The following is a 19,914-nucleotide window of genomic DNA, read 5'->3' as shown; positions in this document are numbered from 1 at the left end:
ATTCCAGGAAAACAGACAAATTTCTCATGAGAATGGAAATTGTTGAAAAATTTCTGAGGAAACTGTTTGCTTATAAGCCAGAAAAAAAGTAACTTGGATTAGAACTACTTTGACAAGTGATGCAGGACATATTAATATTGAAATAGTATAAACTATTTATAGTAAAAATTAAGTCTCCCTCTTCATCTATGCTCCCAGTTCCTATGACACCCTTCCCAGAAACATTCAATTTGACCAGTTTTTACTATGGAATTAGAACATTTCTATGCACTGCGGTACATGACTTAGGCCCTTAAACAAATGTGACCATGATGTAGTACCCTTCAGTACCTTGATTATTGCACCTGAAAATGCATCCTGGGACTGTTTTATAAGATGAAATATTCTGCATCCGGTTCTAAAGTGTGTGTGTGTGTGTGTGTGTGTGTGTGTGTGTGTGTGTGTGTGTGTGTGTGTTGGTGGGAGTGGGGGGCCCACACACCATACCAAGCAATTCTCCAACACCATCTAGGTAACGTACACTTCAATTCAAATCTGCCGCTCTCTACCAGGAGATAAATCAGACCCCACAAATTTAAGGGCTCCGTGTCACAAAACTTCCACCTGCCCACCCTATCCCTGAACACTTCAGATGCCAGTCACAAACCCAGGTTATCACCTGTTTTTCTGACCAACCAGCTATAGATTGAAGGTTTCAGCAACAGCCTCCATGAATTTAATTAATTTCCTAGAACTCTGAGAAAACAGTTCACTTACTGGACTATGAATTTATTATGAAAGGATGGAACTCAGGAACAGCCAGATGAGAGAGATGCATAGGGCAAGGTATGGAATGCCTTGCCCTTTCCCCTAGATTTCCCACCCAGAAGCTCTCTGACTCTGCTCAATTGGGACTTTTAAGGAGGCTTCATACACAGGCATGATAATTAAATCACTGGGCACAGCCCTAACCGGTTTGGCTCAGTGGATAGAGCATCAAACTGTGGACTGAAGGGTCCCAGATTCTATTCCAGTCAAGGCCATGTACCTTGGTTGCAGGCACATCCCCAGTAGGAGGTGTGTAGGAGGCAGCTGATCGATGTTTCTCTAGATGTTTCTCTCTCATCGATGTTTCTAACTCTCTATCCTTCTCCCTTCCTCTCTGTAAAAAATCAATAAAAATATATTTTAAAAAATAAATCACTGGGCACAGCCATTGATTTAATCTCTACCTCTTGTCTCTCCTCCCCAGAAATCAGGGAGTGGGATGGAAAGTTCCAACCCTGTAGTCATGGTGGGTCCCCCTGATAATCAGCCCCCATCCTTAGGAACTTAACAAGTCACCTCATTGACATAAACCCAGTTGTGGTGGAAAGGGGCTGTTATAAATAACAAAGCATCTGCTTCACATGTATAGCTCTAAAGGAACATCAAGGCTTGAAGGCAAGAGACCAAATATAAAAAAGTGCTGTGCCTCAGAAAACTCCCAGGGTTTCGGGAGCTGTGACCCAGGAACCACAGGCAAAGAGGAAATACGTATCAGAAATATATCTTGGTTATCTGAATATGTACTTCTTATAAATGACAATAGTACCTATAAAACTAATCTAGATCAACTTCATCATGAACATTTCTGTGAGCTCATTTCACGGCTGTGCCATATTAAGTTAAACAGAAATAAAGCTCTCTCTACTACTCTTCTCATACAAACAGTTCTAAAATAGACACACATTCTTGCACATGTTTTTGCATCAGATGTGGGTATATCTATAGGGTAAATTTATATGAATGTAAGTAACCAATCGAATGGCATGTAAATTTTAATTTCCACACATAATGTCAAATTGTTCCCCTAAGAGTCACTAAAATTACTACTCACAAATTGTCTACCAAAGCACGCTTGTGAACCATACACAAGATTAAATTTCTTTTCTTTTTTTTTTCTTTTTCTTTTTTTAGTTTGGTCAATCTCATTAGTGGAAAAGCAGTTTTAATTATTTTAATACTTTGGCTGAAGTTACCTCAAACTAAGTGGCTTAAAAGCACACACATTTATCATCTCATAATGCTATAGGTCAGAAGTCCCTTTGCTCACCCCAGTCCTTTAACTAAGCTGCTCATAATCATGAAAATGAAATGTTGGCAGGAACGCATACCTTACCAGAGGCTCTGCAGAGGAATCCATTTCTCAGCTCAGCCCAGGGGCTGGCCACATTCAGTTCCTTATTGTGGTAGAACTGTAGTCCCTATTTTTTTGCTGGCTGTCAGACATGGATTTGGTCTTTGTTCCGAGTGTCTGCCCATGCTGCTCTCTGTCGAAGGTGGGTCAAGTCCCTCCTGCTGCTTGAATCTCTCTGACTTTATCTGAACAAATCTCTCTGCTTTTAAAGGTTTGTGGGATTAGATTGGGCCCTGCTGAATCTTTCAGCATACTTTCTCTAAAGGCCCACAACCTTAATCACATTTCGAAACTCTTTTTCTACACATAATGTCAAATTGTTTTCCTAAGAGTCACTAAAATTACTACTTACAAATTGTTTATCAAAGCACTCTTGTGAACTGTACACAAGATTAAATTTCTTCCTTCCTTCCTTCCTTCCTTCCTTCCTTCCTTCCTTCCTTCCTTCCTTCCTTCCTTCCTTCCTTCCTTCCTTCCTTCCTTCCTCTCTTCCTTCCTTCCTTCCTTCATTTCTCTCTCTCTCTCTCTCTCTCTCTCTCTCTCTCTCTCTCCTTTTTAGTTTTGTCAATCTTATTAGTGGAAAAGCGGTTTTAATTATTTTAATACATTGGCTGAAGTTACCTCAAACTAAGTGGCTTAAAAGCACACACATTTATCATCTCATAATATAATAGACTTACACATAGCAATTAGGGAACAGACATCTCTTTGTGAGAGGCATTTTACATGCATATGTATTGTTTAAAGTATATTAGACATCATTGCAGGCAGCATAGATAGACCCCCACCCCCTATATGCCCAAAGTTGTCTAGGTCCTAATTACCCAAACCTGTGAATATCATGGTTCCATGGCAAAGGGCATTCACGTTGTAGCTGGAACTAAGGTTGCTAATAAGATGACCCTAAAATAGGAAGATTATCGTGAATTACATGCAGGTGCACTCAACATACACACAAGTGTTCTTAAAAATGAAAGAGGGAAGCAGCACTGTGGGTGAGGGGAATGGGATATGAGAAGGACTTAACCATCGCTGCTGCCTTTGAAGATGAAGGAGCCTCCAGGAGGAAGAGTAGCCCTGCCAAGACCTTCACTGTAACTCCAACATTGGACTTCTGACTCTCCGAATTATACGATAACAAAGTAGTTTTGTTTTAAGCCACAACATTTGTGGCGATTTGTTATAGCAGCAATAGAAAACTAATATAGGTATCAATTAAAGTGTTTTTAGAAAGATTTATAATGATGTGAAAAACACTTGTTTTATAATGTTGGGCTTAAATTGCAGGATTGAAATTCACGGAATTAAATATAACTTGAAAAGTGATAGTGTCCAAATTGATTGCAGTATCATCAAGTTTTGCAATCTGAAAATCTTAATATTTCATAGCAGAACATGGTATTCAAAGTTAGATTTTTTATTCAAATCCTATCTCTATTGTTTATTAGCTCTCTGTAGTGATGGGAAAGCTATAGAAACACGCTAATCCTTGGTTGAGCCATCCGTAAAATGGGGACAATTATTTCTACTCCATACAATTTTGTGGGTTTTCAGTGAAATGATAGATATAGCCCAGTACATGGCACGTTTTACACACATGGCAGATGTTAGCTGGTGGTAAAACCACTATCTTTATTCTTTATGGTAAACATTCCTTAAGGTCAAGCAGTTATTTTAAACATTCTCCCCTCCTTAGTATTAAACTAGTTTTAGGATATATTTCAGTTTTGGTAACTAAGGTGCATAGCTAATTGACACAATGTCAGGTTGATGACCAGAGAAGAGTGGAAACTGTCAGGCAGTGTATGGTAGGCATTAGGGAGATGGCACCATCATGGGAGGTTGGGGTGGGCACAGAGCGTTCTGCCTCCTCAGGATCCAATTACTCAAGTTTAATCAAGTCATCACTACTTCTTTATTTTGTCAACTTCTTCCTTCCAATTCTGTAGTATTATAATTCCATGCTTCTTCTAATGTCTCCAATGGCAAAGACAATAGAGTTTTAATGGTGAATAGAATAGAATTGTGTTTTAGTAAAGGGAGTATGAAGCACCCAAGAGGAATCACCTGGAAGCTAATAACTGACCATACATACTGCAATGTCATCTAAAACAAACAAACAAAAAACACACTGAGGGAGTTAGATACAACTTTCACTTCATCTAGTCTAACTTCCTTATTTTATTTATAACGATAATGAGTCCTAATAGTATAAATGAATTGCTGAAGGTTACAATGTTTCAGACACTAAGAATAAAGTTTGATATTTCTTCTTCTAGTAGCACACACTTTATTTTCCAGTGTTTATTTAGTATTTTATGCCAAAACCCCTGACTTATGTTTGTCCTCCCGCGTTGAGCTGTTCATTGAAAGCAAAAACTGCTCAGTCTTCTTTTTCGCACAGAGCTGTTGGCTGTTATTTTGCCTGTAAGGAAGAATCCTGACCCATGGGGCAGCAAGAGGCATGTTGCTGCTGTCAACAGAAAGGGCATTGGGGAAGCGAGTGAAAAGACTCAGCAATATATAAAAATCCTTTACAGCAAAGTTCACCCAGGTGTTTCTCTCAAATTTCAACCCACTCCCTCCCGCACCTTGTCAAGAACAGGTGTGACCCCTGGAACATTAGTGAATCAGCAGGGGTAAGTGAAAGTTTATCCAGAGTTGAAGAGCAGCAAAAAAATGAAAAAATAAGCAGATTTTGTAAACAGCATCTGTTTTAGATGTGGGTTTCTAATATTTAAACGACATTCTATCTTTAGCTCTGGGAGAAAGAAATGAGTGACTAATCTTGATCTAGAAATTAGTGACATAAATAAGCATAAATTAGGAACACCAGTAATTCAGAGGGTTATAGACATTATTGCAAATGAGCTATTTTAAAATGTATACATGTTATTTCATAAAATCATAAAGTCATCAGGATGAAATATATCACTCTGTCACTTTGGCCAGTAACATTTACTCTAATTATTTTGTTCTCAATTTGGGGGGCTTTCTCATTAGAAATTATCATTAAAAGTCCATAAGCTTGTCTTGACAGTGAATAATGAGCAAATTGTCAGATTTTTGCCCATGCTGACATTTCGATTCTCTTTCTGATGGTCGTTGAACTCATTGGGTACACTTATAAAATAGGGATTGAAACCTAAAAAGGGTTGAAGACTTAAAAATAAACTACTATATAACCTGTCATTATTCTACCCTTAAGAAAGTTTATTTTGATGTATTAACTTTCCCTAAGTTATTAAAAAAGAAAAAAAATAAGTGATGAACATAAATATTAATACAAACATAGACCCTAATTGTCTTTACCAAAGACTTGCCAGTTAACCTGAAATATATGCAGTATAGCTGGAAAAAATATAACACAGTTGCATGTTACATTGAGTTCAAAACATAAGCAAAGGATGAGAGCCTATTCTGCAAGAGAGAATACTGTAAATTTCTGAAACCTTTTCTCATTAGCTGGTTTCTAAGTACACTCAAATGATTTCAGTACTTTTGTTTTCCTTTTCAACAAATTAGGCAGACTTTTTCTTTGGCATTAAATTCAGATAACTGGAGTTTTTTATTTGAAAAAAAAATCTATATTTTTAAAAGGTGGCTTCTCTGACATATCCAAATCAATGACTGTGTCACATCAAAGCCCTCCTTCTTCTTGGTGGTTACATTTATTTATCAATATATGACTTTGGGAAGAATAAGGGAGAATAAAGTTAAAAACTGGAGACATAAACTTTTGAAACAGAGTTGGTAGTGTAAGAAGATTGCAAATAAGGTATATTAATTGTGAAAACTTAAAGGATATTCTGATAGGAGATGTATACCAACAATGAAAAGCATCTTCTTTATGTCTACAGTGTAGGAAAGGGGGTGGTGGAAAATATAAATATGTGTTACACAGACATATGTGTCCATAAAATAAGCAATGTTGAATAAATTCAGGTTTTTATTTGCAACAAATAACTCAAATACTGAGATAACTAATTAGCATTCTTCAGCAAGCATCCCGTTATCAGGTAAAAACAATCTGGATGTCTTACGTTTAAATATCAGTAATGGAATCATTAGTGTGTTATGGGTTAAATTGGGTCCCCTAAAAATTCATATGGTAAAGTCTAACCCCCAATTGCTCAGAATGTACATTTATTTGAAAACAGGGTCCTTGCTCACACAGTAAATTAAGATGAGGTTAAACTGGAGCAGGGTGGGCTTTTAATCCAACATGACTATAAAAACTGGGAACGTGAAGAGGCAGACATGCGCAGAAGGAGAATGCCATGAGAGCATTAAGGCAGAGATTGGAACGACGCATCTCTAAGCCAAGTGATGCCGATTTTCAAAGCAAACCACCAGGAGTTAGGAGACAGACATGGAGCAGATTCTCCTTTACTTTCCCCCCAAAAGAATCAACTGTGATAACACCTTGATCTGGGACTTACAGCCTCCAGAATGATGAGATGATAAATTTATGTTGTTTAAGCTAACCAGTTTGTGGTACTTTTTTGTTGTTGCTTTGTTACTCATCACTGGAGGATAGTTTTTTCTATTTATTTTTAGAGAGAGTGGAAGGGAGGGGGAGAGAGAGTTCAATGTGAGAGAGACACAAGGATTGGTTGTTTCCTCCACACGGCCCGACTGGGCCAGCCCCTTGACTGGAATCAAACCTGCAACTCTTCAGTCCGAGGGCTGATGCTCTATCCACTGAGCCAAACTGGCTAGGGCTGTTTGTGGTGATTTTTATAGTAGTCCTAGCAAACAAATGCATCTACACCCATCTCCATTTTCTAATATTAGCATGATGTCTGAAGAGATGGCACATTTACACGTAAATATGAATAGAATGGAGACAACCCTGGGGCTTCTTTGCACTTAATAATGAAAATTCCATGTATACATCACATCATGTGTAGAAATGGGCACAAAAGAAAGCCATAGAAGCACATTAAAAGACAATACGCATCCCTTCGGTTAGCGCGCGGTACTTATAAAAGACAATACGCATCCCCAATGAAACACTTAGAACTCTGTAACAATAGAACATTAATTTGGGGGATACCAACACTTACGTTCCACAGTTATATATTCATCATTTAACCATAATTTGGTAAAATGTATATAATTAAACACTGAGTTATGATAGTCAGAAGTTCAATAGAAAGTGGCAGCCATCGGCTGAGTTATTGTGAAAATAATGAAAGCTGTCAAAGGAATACAGATAATGTTATAGCAAAAGTCTATTATCTACATTCTCCATCAAATAAGCATGTTGTTTTTATATACAACTGTTATTCTTGCAGATAAAAATATATGATCCTCTTCTCTATTACACATAAATCATTCTGAGTTCTTGGTCCTTAGGAAGTGGGGAAGTCAATTAACTTAGGCCAGAAGCATGGAGTAGTAGCAGTGGCAGGGGTGAGGGAAGAGCAAAATAGCAGTTCAGGCTTATATGGAAATGTTGAATATAGATAAAGGTTTTCATGGATGAAATCTAAGAGAAGCAAACAGCCCAAACCAAGTATTGCAATGTACAAACAGCCATCATGTTTGGTTGACCACAGTCTCTCATTCATTCAACTACTATTTGATGCATACTTACTCTGTGCATTTAAACTAGACACTGAAAATATAAGGATATACAACAAAAAGTGTCATTATCTTCATAGTGGAAAAAGCAGAAAATAAGTTAGCAGTCAAATGCATATAATGACTTAAACGTTTTTACAACGACTTAAAGAAAAGCAAGGGGTCACAGCTGCTCTAGATGTAGCATAAAGAAGGTCTCTTTGGAAAGATTTCTAAGTTGAGGTCTAAAGAAAGGTAATAAGTGAGCCAAAGATGAGGGAGCATAATTTCTGATTGAGAAAAGAAACAATAACAAAACACCATCAATACAAGAGAAGTCTGTAATTCCTGTAAATGCCATATTGAAACCAGAACTGATTTTCCTGAATTAAGAGGACATTCATCTGAGTTTGAAAGAATATGCAATAATATTCTTATACAACATATGAAATATAATTTTAACATGTTGGATATATTCTATACCACATAGGTTCACATAGATGCAGGTCTTAATCGTAATTAATTCACTACAGTATACCTTGGGTTTTAATAAATGCATCTTAATAGGTTATGCATAATTTATCCTTAAAATATTATAGAGTCCATGCTTCTTTCAAGATTTTCAGCTTATAGTTAAATGTGCTTACAATTTTGCACACACTATTTGATTATTTATGTTTTGCATATGAGAAAACTGAGGCAGACAAAGTTTATACAAATTGTCCAAGGGCATAGAGCTAGTAAGTGGCAAAAGCAAGATTTAAAACCAGGAATTTGAGCCTTAGAGCCTCTGTTCCTAATATTCCTCTATGCTGCATTGCTTGAACTTTCTGTTTAGTTTATTTCATATTTAACCAAATACATAAAAGTTCATAAAGTAGTTTTTCCTTACATACCAAATTATGTTTTAACTATGTTTCTCATCAATAAAATCAAAACTAAAAATATGAAGTCTGTGTTTTTCAGCCAGTTCACACTCCCATCTCCTCATCTAAATGTAATAATTCTTACATTGCAGAAGTTCAGATGGAGGCAAGTCCAGACAAGGAGACTGTAAACACATCTTACAGGCAGTCAACATGCATTGGCTTTAATCTTTTGAAGAAAATATTGAAAGAAAAACTCGGCAGCTGCATCCTTATTCTCTTCCCTGTGTCAGACTTCATAAATTTCTGCTATACTTTCCAAGTGGAAATCCCTATCTGAATCCTTTCCTATGTCATTAATTATATACAAAAGAGATTTATTTTGGGAGAGTAACTTCATGCATTCCTTAGGTACTTATTAAACCTATATATTGTGCAAGACCTGAAGGCAGGCGCTGAGATGAAGACCATGTCTTAAAAAGTTTAGATGATTGTTGAAAAGCCAGCTACTCAAAGGACTGTAATAGAAGATAAAAATGAACTTTGCCAAAATGAACTTTACCTTGTAACTCCCTTTGCATTATGTAGACACTAGAGGCCCAGTGTATGAAATTCGTGCACTTGGGGGGTGGGTCCCTCAACCCAGCCTGCACCCTCTCACAGTCCGGAAGCCCATCGGGGATGTCCAACTGATGGCTTAGACCCGCTCCCCAAGGGGAGCGGGCCTAAGACTACAGCCAGACATCCTTAGCACTGCCATGGAGGCAGCAGAGGCTCCCTCCACCACCGCTGCACTCGCCAGCCCTGACCCAGGCTTCTGGCTGAGCAGTGCTCCCCGTGTGGGATCAAGCCAAAACTGGCTCTCTGACATTCCTGAGGGGTCCTGGATTGTGAGAGGGCACAGGCCAAGCTGAGGGACCCCACCGAGATTGGCCAGCTGGGGAGGGACCATGGAAGAGCTCCATGTCATGTCTGGCCCATCTCATTCAGTCCTGAACGGCTGGACCCCAGCAGCAAGCTAAGCTACTCGTTGGAGCATCTGCCCCCTGGTGGTCAGTGCATGTCATAGCAAACAGTTGAGCAGCCTTAGCATATCATTAGCATAGTACACTTTGATTGGTTGAACGGCCAACCAGTCAACCTAATACTTAGCATATTAGGCTTTTATTATAGAGGATTTACAAATACAGCTTCCCATCACTATTGTAAACATATGAAACATCATCTTCAATATGTTTTCACTGAAAGTTAAAAGGTTACACTTTATAGCAATTTTTGTGGTCCCTCATTGAAAATAGAAGTTGTTATTTAAATACTAGAGGCCCGGTGCACAATATTTGTACATGGGAGGAGGGGAGAGGGGCTCAGCCTGGCCTGTGCCCTCTTGCAATTTGGTGCCATTCACTTCTAACCACACAGCTGCCTGCCTGCTCACTCCTAACCACTGTCTGCCTGCTTGCTCAGTGTGTGTCATAGCAACCAGTTGTTTCAGTCATTCTATCATAATGGTTGCTTAGGCCTTTATATATATATAGATATCCCAAATAGCTTCTGGGTAGAATGCTTCAGAATACTGCACATCTACCTATGGCACATAGACATCTCCACAGTAACTTTTTTTGTTTTTCACTATCTGAAATCAACATATTGATTTCAGAGAGAGATATATAAAAACATCAATGATGAGAGAGAATCACTGATCAGCTGCCTCCTGCACTCTCCCTCCTGAGGAATGAGGCCACAACCCGAGCATGTGTCCTGACCAGGAATCATACTGTGACCTTCTGGTTCATGGGATGATGCTCAACCATTGAGCCACACTGGCTGGGCAGTTTTTCACTTTCTTTCTTTCTAAAATTATGAATATATGAAGATTAAATACCCCCAAGAGCTGTGGCTTATTAATTATGTTTAAATTGTACGTTTTAATTTATATATTTTACATCTAATTTATAATTTTGTGGTTGCTGTTTTAACATGTACAAATAAAATTTGAAGAGGCATCTGCCTTTAGTTTTCAGAAAATAAAATAAAACCTTATTGAATTTTACTGTTGTTGTTAACAAGGTGAATTGATTGTGTCTAGGAGAGACTAAGAATTTATTGGTATTATAAGATTCTCTAAATTTAAGTGAGTTTTATCATTGGTGATGAGTTTATGTGGGAAGACAGAATGTTAGCAGCATCTTAGTTCTACTCAGAGCTATACTTAAATTTTGTTTGTTCAAAATTAAATAATGGATAGCTAAATTTCTTTAGTATAAACAAGAATATCAATTCCAGCCTTCAAACAAATTTTATATATACAATGAATTTTAAGATACTGATTACAATTTGGCTATATTTACTAATAGTAAATAAAAATACTTAAGTTCTATTATAATAAACTTTTATGTTCACACACAATAAAAAGACAGTCAAAACTATGCCATGTTGTAAAAACCTAATCTCTTTCATTTAAGCAATTTCTACTTCATTTTTTTTTCATTCATCAACCTAAGCTCTGGAGAATTTCTGTCTTTTATGAATGGCTTTTTGAATATAGCCTTTGAATAGAGATTAATACTAGACTCATTCTAATAGCATTCTCTTACTTGCAGAAAAAAAAGACAACCATTTAATATTACATTGAATTGCATTAATACGAGAAGAAAGACCACTAAAAGAAGTCCCAATTTAAATTTGTTTTTTATAGTCATTGCCTCAATAGCTTTTTTAAAAGTAAGATTTCTGAATACACAGACTTGTTAACATGGTTACAGATGCCTTGAGGTTTGATTTTCTTTCTGCCAAAAATCAGACAATTAGTGTAAGTCATTCAATGTCACTATCCTTAATGTTTTTACATTTGAAATAAAAATATAATTTAGTATATATAGATCTATGACACAGGAGTAATACACACACACACACACACACACACACACACACACACACACGAGTGAACCAATATTTTGAAATATTATCAAGGCAAAGAAAATAAAGTATTATTTTTTTCTTTGTTAGGGGTCAGTTGGTTGGAAAAAAAGGAAGAGCTATTTTTCTAAAGTCTCTGTGTTGGGAACCCATGCAGAGAAGTACTGGGTTCTCTTTTGGGAAACGTAGCAATCGCATTGATTATTGTGACAGTCTCCTTCTCTCTGTGGATCTGACCATGTTTCTGTACACAGAATCTCTCCAACCACACAGTACTACTACATTACTGCAAGGATTACAGCTCATCAGCTGCAGCATAATGAGCAACATCCTATAGAGGAAAGGTACCCAGTAAAGTTTGCATGTTACTCAGGTAATGATAAAAGAAATAGAGAAAAGGACAGTCAGGTTCTCAAATGGAAGAAGACAACTGTTTTATGGTAAGAGGTTAGACAAATACTGAGGCATCCCATAAATAATTAAAGGGAATTAAACAAGGTTGACTTCCTGCATTCCTGGGAGCCAATTCCAGCATGTCAGTAAGGGCTGAATCATCTTGGAATGGCAAGGGCTTTTCCCCAAACCTGAAAAGGGATGATTGCTTATTGCCAGATAGCTCAGGGCATCTCAGTCTACATGTTATTGGCTCCTACTGGCCAAACACCTGAACAGCCATAGGCAAATTCTTCCAATCTGACAATGGATTGTATACAGGAAACCCTACCCTTTGATGTGTATATCTACCTCGCCTTAGAACAAATTGTGTTAATAAATTGTGATAGGGAGCAGGCGGGGCTAAGGGAACTCCCCCACAGTGCACGAATTTCGTGCACTGGGCCCCTAGTCCTATACAATAAAAGGGTAATAGGCAAATTGACCCTGACAGCAGAACGACCAGGAACCACAGGTCACTATGACATGCACTGACCACCAGGGGGCAGTTGCTCAATGCAAGAGATTCCCCCTGGTGGTCAGTGTGCCCCCACAAGGGGAGCTCCACTCAGCCACAAGCCCGCGCTGATGACTACGAGTGCAGCGGCCTATGGGGAGCAGGCCTGAGCCATCAGTTGGACATCTTCTGAGGGCTCCTGGACTGCAAAAGGGTGCAGGCCAGGCTGAGGTACCCCCTCTCCCCCAGTGCACAAAATTTCATGCACTGGGCCTCTAGTAGGTAAATAAACCTTGTGTGACTGCATACTAATTCTGTCTTGTGTGTTCATGTGTTCTGGTTTGGCTCAGACATTGAAGTACCAGGGGATAGGCTGTTATTGCTGACTCCTGGTCACCTGCGTTCGTTCCACTAAGTCTAGACAGATAATTAATTAATCGGGGCATAATTGGGACAACAGATCAGCTGCAAAAAGCAATGTAAGAAATCATAAATATTGGGAAGGAAATAATTGAAGATAATCTCATATATCATGATTAACTGAAGAATAAAACTAACTGGAAAAAACAAAAGAGACAGTCTGCTTTTCTAATATGTCAACACTGAACTCTTTTGTTATTACTATGACTATTTGCCTTGCAGAAGCGTGCAAAGCTAGAGACCAAAGCGGAACAACAAATTTCTTTTCTCTCTCCCTCTTGTCTCTCTCTCTCTCTCTGTAAATATATGAGAAACAACTATTCCATTCCTAACTCTAATCTGCTTATATGTTTGCACAGGGAGGGAACCATGTGTATAACACTTTGGCTTTTATGGCCACCAGGCTCAAAGACAGTGTCAAATACACTATGGTTAAATCAAAACTGTAATGAGGTGCTGTTGTGACTACACAAACCCTGAAGAAAAACAGGATTTACCTGTTTTTTTCCTTTGCTTTTCTCTCTCTTTATATTTACATCATCTAAAGCCATCAATAGTCACCAAAAAAAAATTCACATTGAATACTGAGATAGCTACTCTAGTGAATCTTTGCATGTTAGTACCTTAACATAATAGAAGGTATTTGTTATACATAACAATGTCCATTGTGGCTATTTCTGGCTAGCAGGGAGGTACTGCTGTAAGAGGAGGTATTTTCTTGAATAGACTCAGGATTCTGGCATTCTCTGTTGGCACCGGATTTTAACTTTTGGGAGTTTCCTCATGTCACAGTTCCCTCCATGATTACATCTGAAGTGGGCACTGAGAACGAAATCCTCTTTGGGAGATGGGTGCGTCCTTCTGGTGCAAAGATTTGAAGCCCTGCTGTTGTCTGTTGTCTTAGAACTACCAGTTATTTAGATGTAGCTTCTTTTCTTTCTTTTTTCTCAGCAACATATTCTTAAAAAGCTTAGTAGAATTCTGATCACTTGCTACTAGTCAGTTACATACCAGTAAGCACAACTAAGTTCTTTCCTAGTTAAAATTTTAAGCCTGGTTCCCCCTACCCCCCTCCCACCGCCCCCACACCACACCCTATGTCTCTTGAAAGAATTAGCTTAGGTGGGAAGGAAACTTCCCTACTACAGTATTTGCCAGAAGGCTGAAATTTCCTCTATAACAGACATCTTAATGTGCCTTTGCCATGAAAAGTCCTTTTCTTGTGTTGTCTCTTACTATTTAGGATCTAAAAGCTTTTGCCTTTTCCAAACATGTGTGACCCAAAATTTCTCACCTCTGTTCTTTCAACCTCTGCTCTGAAATAAGTCAGTTCTTGCACTTTCTTCTTGTTTAACACCTTGCTAAAGCATTAAGTAAAAACTAACAAATTATCTCACCTTTTCCAACTGAAAGGAATTCTAGGGACAAAATAGGTATGTTTAGGGAGTCTTAGGAATAAAGAGGGTCCTTGGGGGAGGAATGCATAGGTGAGGGCATGGGGCCCAGGAAGGCATACATTCACAGAGAAAGAAAAGTGCCACAGGGTAAGGGGAGAGGAAGGCATGCATTCACAGAGGATAAAGAAAAGTCACAGAGTGTGGGAAAAAGGAAACATACTTCCACAGAGGACAGATGCTGGAGAGAGGGAAACGTTCACAGAAGATAGAGGAATGTTGCAAGATGAGGCGGGGAGAGAAAGGGGACACCACGTGGGTTTTGGACATTGAAGCTGATATTCTACAAAAGAGTGACCAGTTAGCAAAGCACAGGGTCATAGAATAGGGAAAGGGTGCCCTAGCTGGTTTGTCTCACTGGATGGAGCATCGGCATGGGGACTAAAGAGTCTCAGGTTCAGTTCTGGTCAAGGGCATGAACCTTGGTTGCAGGCACATCCCCAGTAGGGAGTGTGCAGGAGGCAGCTGATCAATGTTTCTCTCTCATTGATGTTTCTAACTCTCTATCCCTCTCCCTTCCTCTCTGTAAAAAAATCAATAAAATATATTTTTTAAAAAATAGGGAAAGGGTCCAATTAGAAGGGAGCATGAAGAGACAAAGAACTGCAGCATTTATAACCCTTAGAAAAAAAGAGGGCTTAGTGGGTTACACCCTATGGGAACTTGTCCTTACATGGGAATTTGTATTTTCATCTAAAAAATGTATACCCTTTTACTAACAAGTCCTTTTAGTCCACAAATTTTATTCTTCAAACTTCGTGAGGCAAAAACCCACAAGGGTGAGATCCACTCCCTGAACCCCATGTTTCAGAACCACTTTCCTAGAGTTACAGACTTAAGTAGGACATGCTTTGTCTTCTGAATTATTACAGACCATAAATGGTTTTTCAATATTTTGCCCCTACATAATATAGATCTTCAAATTTTTAACCTGCACTTGCTATTATCTAATCATCTCAATTGACCTCTAAGCAATGGCAACACTCCACTTCCTCTGCCTATTTATGATTTAATTAGGTTAAAACTATCTGAAGTTAATTACCAAACAGATTAGAGTTATAACAGACTACCAGTCAATTTTATAGGTATAACATTTCAGTGCCAGCATATCTGACTGTAGATTAAATGATTTTTCTACACACCATGAGTAATTTACTCCAGTTCTTTCTATTCTCTGGCTCCAAATCCTCTAGTTTAGGGCCAAATCCTCTTCATTCAAATTATCCAGGCAGCCCTAGCTGGTTTTCTCAGTGGATAGAGCTTCAGCCTGCGGACTGAAGGGTCCCAGGTTCAATTCCAGTCAAGGACACATGCTTGATCCCCAGTAGGGGATGTGAAGGAGGCAGTTAATCAATGATTCTCCCTCATCATTGATGTTTCTATCTCTCTTTCTCTCTCCCTTGCTCTCTGCAATCAATCAAGGTATATTAAAAAAATTATCCAGGTAATAGAGAAGGAACATATAATTCTTAAAAACCTTGGGCATGAGTGACAATCATTACTCCTGGTCCCATTCCTTTGCCAAGGGCTAGTAATAAGGCCACATATAGGGACAAAAAGGAGGTGGGCTAGATACTAATAATATAGTCCCTGGCTGTGCCTTTGCTATAGAAATGGTAGCACTCTGGAGAACAAATACTGGCTCAATTTGTTGTGGGCTGAACTTTTTCTCCTCAAAATCATGTATTAACTCCTAACCCCCAGTATCCCATAAAGTGGCTATATTTTGGCCATAACATTTTTAAAGACATGGTTAAGGTAAAATGAGGTCAATAAGATGGCTCTTAATATAATATGATTAGTGTCCTTATAAGAAGAGGAAATTTGGACATAGAAAACACAGACACACTTGGAAGATTATGTGAAGACAGAGGAAGAAGATGGCTATGTCTATCAAGCCAAGGAGAGTCCGAGAACATATCCTTCCCTCCTAGTTCTCAGAAGGAACCAACTTTTCTGACACCTTGATCTCAGATTTCTAGTCTGCAGAACTGTGAGAAAAAATATTTTTTTTATTTGTTACTCGGTCTGTGGTACTTTGCTATGAAAAGTCTAGCAAATGAGTATACCTTACATGTAAGCAATATGGCAATAATCAAATTATTAATATGTTTCTATTACAGTGAGAGCAGTTTGAGTTCTTATTCTAAAAGACAAGAGGACAAAAATACTATCAGTTATATTTTAAAAAGATTTCAGCCCTGGCTGGGTAGCTCAGCTGGTTAGAGCATCACCCCAATATACCAAGGTTTGCAGATCAGGGCACATGTGAGAAGCAAAGAATAAATGCATAAATAAGTGGAGCAACAAATTAAAGTTTCTCTCTCTCTCTCTCTCTCTCTCTCTCTCTCTCTCTCTCTCTCTCTCTCCCCCCCTCCCCCTTCTCCCTCTCACTAATATCAATCTATACCAGTGGTCAGCAAACTGCGGCTCGGCCAACCGCGGCTCACGAGCCACATGTGGCTCTTTGGCCCCTTTAGTGTAGCTCTTCCACAAAATACTGACTTCTGCGCATGGGCCACGAAGTTTTATTCACACTGTATGTGTGCGCCTGCCCGCACATGGTATTTTGTGGAAGAGATACACTCAAGGGGCCAAAGAGCCGCATGTGGCTCGTGGGCCGCGGTTTGCTGACCATGGATCTATCCAGTAGGTCCTTGGATTATGTTGGAGATCCGTTCCTACGGCATGTTGTAACATGATTTTCACTATAAGTCGGAGCCCACCTACATAAGCACCTACGTCACTCACATGGAGCACATAAACAGCAGTAATGAAGTGAAACAGTAAAAAAATTAAAAGAAAGATAACAATTCCTGACCTTCGCTTGTGGTAAATAAATAATAAAAAACATAAAGCACATACGTAAATATGTTGAAGTGATGGAACTTTTTTTATATATAAATAAATGGGAGATGGCGACGTAAACACGAAACCACGTACGTCGAGACCGACATAACCTGAGGGCTGTCTGTAATAATAAAAAAGTAATATGCTACTTAGACTGATATCCTTCTGACGACCTTCCAGACAAAGTGGGCTGCGAGGGAAGCCCAGGCCTGGGTGCCAGAGGGAAGCCAGTGCCAGCAGCTGGGGTAAAGAAGGCCTACTCTTGCACAAATTTTATGCATTGGGCTTCTAGTAAATAAATAAAGGTAAAAATAAAAAGGTTTCAAATATACATACATATATATAATAGGTATAACAATGTATTAAAACATAGATAAAACAAAAATTCCCTTAATATAAACATATTATATTTATATGCCTAAGAGACTGTTCGACTGGTTGACTGGTAGCTATGACACACACTGACCACGAGGGAGCAGATGCTCAATGCACAGGCATGGAAACATGGAACAGACTGATGAATCTCCGAGGGAAGCGGGGAGGGGGGAGCATGGGAACAGATTAACCAAAGGTCTTATATGCATACTGGCCTTAAGGATGGGGCAGAAACCTGATCTCTGACATCCCCCGAGGGATCCTGTATTGAGAGAGGGTGCAGGCCAGGCCAAGAGATCCCACCGGTGCATGAATCTTGTATTTTTATAAAAATTCAATTTTGAATGTCAAAGAATAATGCATTATATCTTACCCTGGCCAGAAGGGTTACATAAACCCTCACTCCCATCAGAATGTAGAAGTCACATGTAGGGCCAAGAAGCCTACTCCATGGACACGTAGTGAGCCGCAACTCCATCTTAAGGTTTGTATCTTTCTGAGTAGGTTAACCTCTCCTCTGAAAATCCTGTATTGACCTCACCTGAAGCTGTTGCTTTTCGACGGACGGCAAGTCTCAAGATCTCTGTCAGTAGTCATCTGGCTAGGAAGAGAGAAAACACTTTCAAAAATTATAATAGAAGGACTCATTTCATTATGTAGGCAGTGGAGAATCTGAAGGCTACACAGGGCTGAAGAGATAATCCAGAACTGAAACAGCAAGAGGCTTCTATCTTGGCCTCTTCCTGAGAGGTAAACAGAGGTAATGGTGTTCCTGCATCCCAGGCCTTTGTCAAGGAAAAGAAGCAAAAAACCCAGGTACTTTGATTTTTCAATATCTTGCTGATACTGGAGTCTGAGAAATAAAATATGTATTAGTAAACCCCCCCAGAGTTGCCTATTGAAACAGAGTAGATCAGGGAAGAGGAGAGAAAAAAAATGAACAATAGAGCAGTCCTCTTCTCTTACGTTTTGGCATCCATTCTCACCATTTTATCCATGTTTAACAATATACTTTCACCTGACATGAGTCAACTATCTCTCATATAAAGGAAGACACCCTTGTTCCCTCTCTCCTTTCTTCCTTCCTCCCCTACCCTCCCCCCAAGAGAGCACAAAGCTCCATTAGTCATTGTAATAATCACATGTTTAAGATGTCCATGTGATAAATTTCCCCATGAGGTTCAGATGTGGCTCCTTTTATTTTCATAATCTCTGAACTTATAAGTCACTTAATCATTTCCAACATTCCTCATCCAAAATAATAAAATGGAAAAGGAAAAAAATACTGAAACTTGGTTAATATATGTAGCTACCTAACAAATCTATGTATAGAAGACGCAGTCTTATTTTTCTAAGTGGTCATGTAGCCATCTTAGATAATTATCCATGGCAATAGAGACCAATTACTATAGCCAACAAAGAAATGCCCTTCTTAATATATAAGTGCCCCAAATTCCTAGGAGTCCTTTTTCAACCTTAAGTTGAATAAGGACCATTGTGGAATAGATTCCTTTCTTGGGAATCTATACAGGGGTAAGGAAAAGTAGGTTTACAACTATTTGTATAAAAAATATATGTAATACAAAAATAAATAATAATACAAGAATAAACTGTTTCATGTACTCTCAACTGTAAACCTACTTTTGCCCACCCCTGTATATCTTGAGCAGCACAGTACAAAGTTCAGATGGTTATTATTTACAATGGCAAGACTATGAGAGGGGCCACTGCCATTTCTGCTCTTCAGTCCCTTAAATTGTGTAGTCTGCCTTTGCGAGAACATTATAGCATTTTGGTTACACTTAGATATGAGAACTCAAAGCCATAATGTATTTTTTCCTTTATGAAATCATAACTGAGTATTTTGTTGGCCATTGCACTATCTTTTAGGCCATCTGCTTCTCAAAAGAAGAATGGCTATCAGTAGAAAAAGGCTTGGCTTTTCTTTAGTATACTAGTATGTGTTGTGATTCTCCTTTGGTGCTGTCCAAAGATGACCTTCAGTATTTTGACACTTTGAACAACATTGAGTTTACAATGCCATAAGGACAAAATGGCATCTCTCTCTCTCTCTCTCTCTCTCTCTCTCTCTCTCTCTCTCTCTCTCTCTCAGATAGCCCTTACTGTGACTGTCACTATTGCAGAGCCTTCTCTTGTACCAGGTCTCAGAAAAAAAAAAAAGAATAGGTTTTCCTATCAATTTACTAAGATTCCTAATAAAAGTTACACAGCAAATGGTCAGAACAGCAGACCTAACTATAGCATGTGTTGCTTCCAAAATCCAAAACAAGTATTGTACCTCTTTCCTAGTGGTATGCAGCACAGAGTAAAGCATCTTTCTTTTTCTATTGAGAAAGAATGCTCAATATTCTCCACCATTAAAGTCCTAGAAAATGAATAAAGTGACAGGTTCCTGAA

The 19,914-nt window shown here is 38.6% G+C and overlaps 1 pseudogene; it reads right to left on the bottom strand.

Moving 5' to 3' along the window:
• The window catches only part of LOC132226757 (enhancer of rudimentary homolog), a 33,340-nt pseudogene extending 14,846 nt beyond the window's left edge, over nucleotides 1-18,494 (bottom strand).
• Between the last annotated feature and the right edge of the window lie 1,420 nt (nucleotides 18,495-19,914).

This window comes from Myotis daubentonii, chromosome 2 (genome assembly GCF_963259705.1).
Source record: "Myotis daubentonii chromosome 2, mMyoDau2.1, whole genome shotgun sequence".
Taxonomy (NCBI): Eukaryota; Metazoa; Chordata; class Mammalia; order Chiroptera; family Vespertilionidae; genus Myotis; species Myotis daubentonii.
The sequence above is the reverse complement of the archived record's forward strand: the minus strand, read 5'-3'. Positions and strand labels throughout refer to the sequence as shown.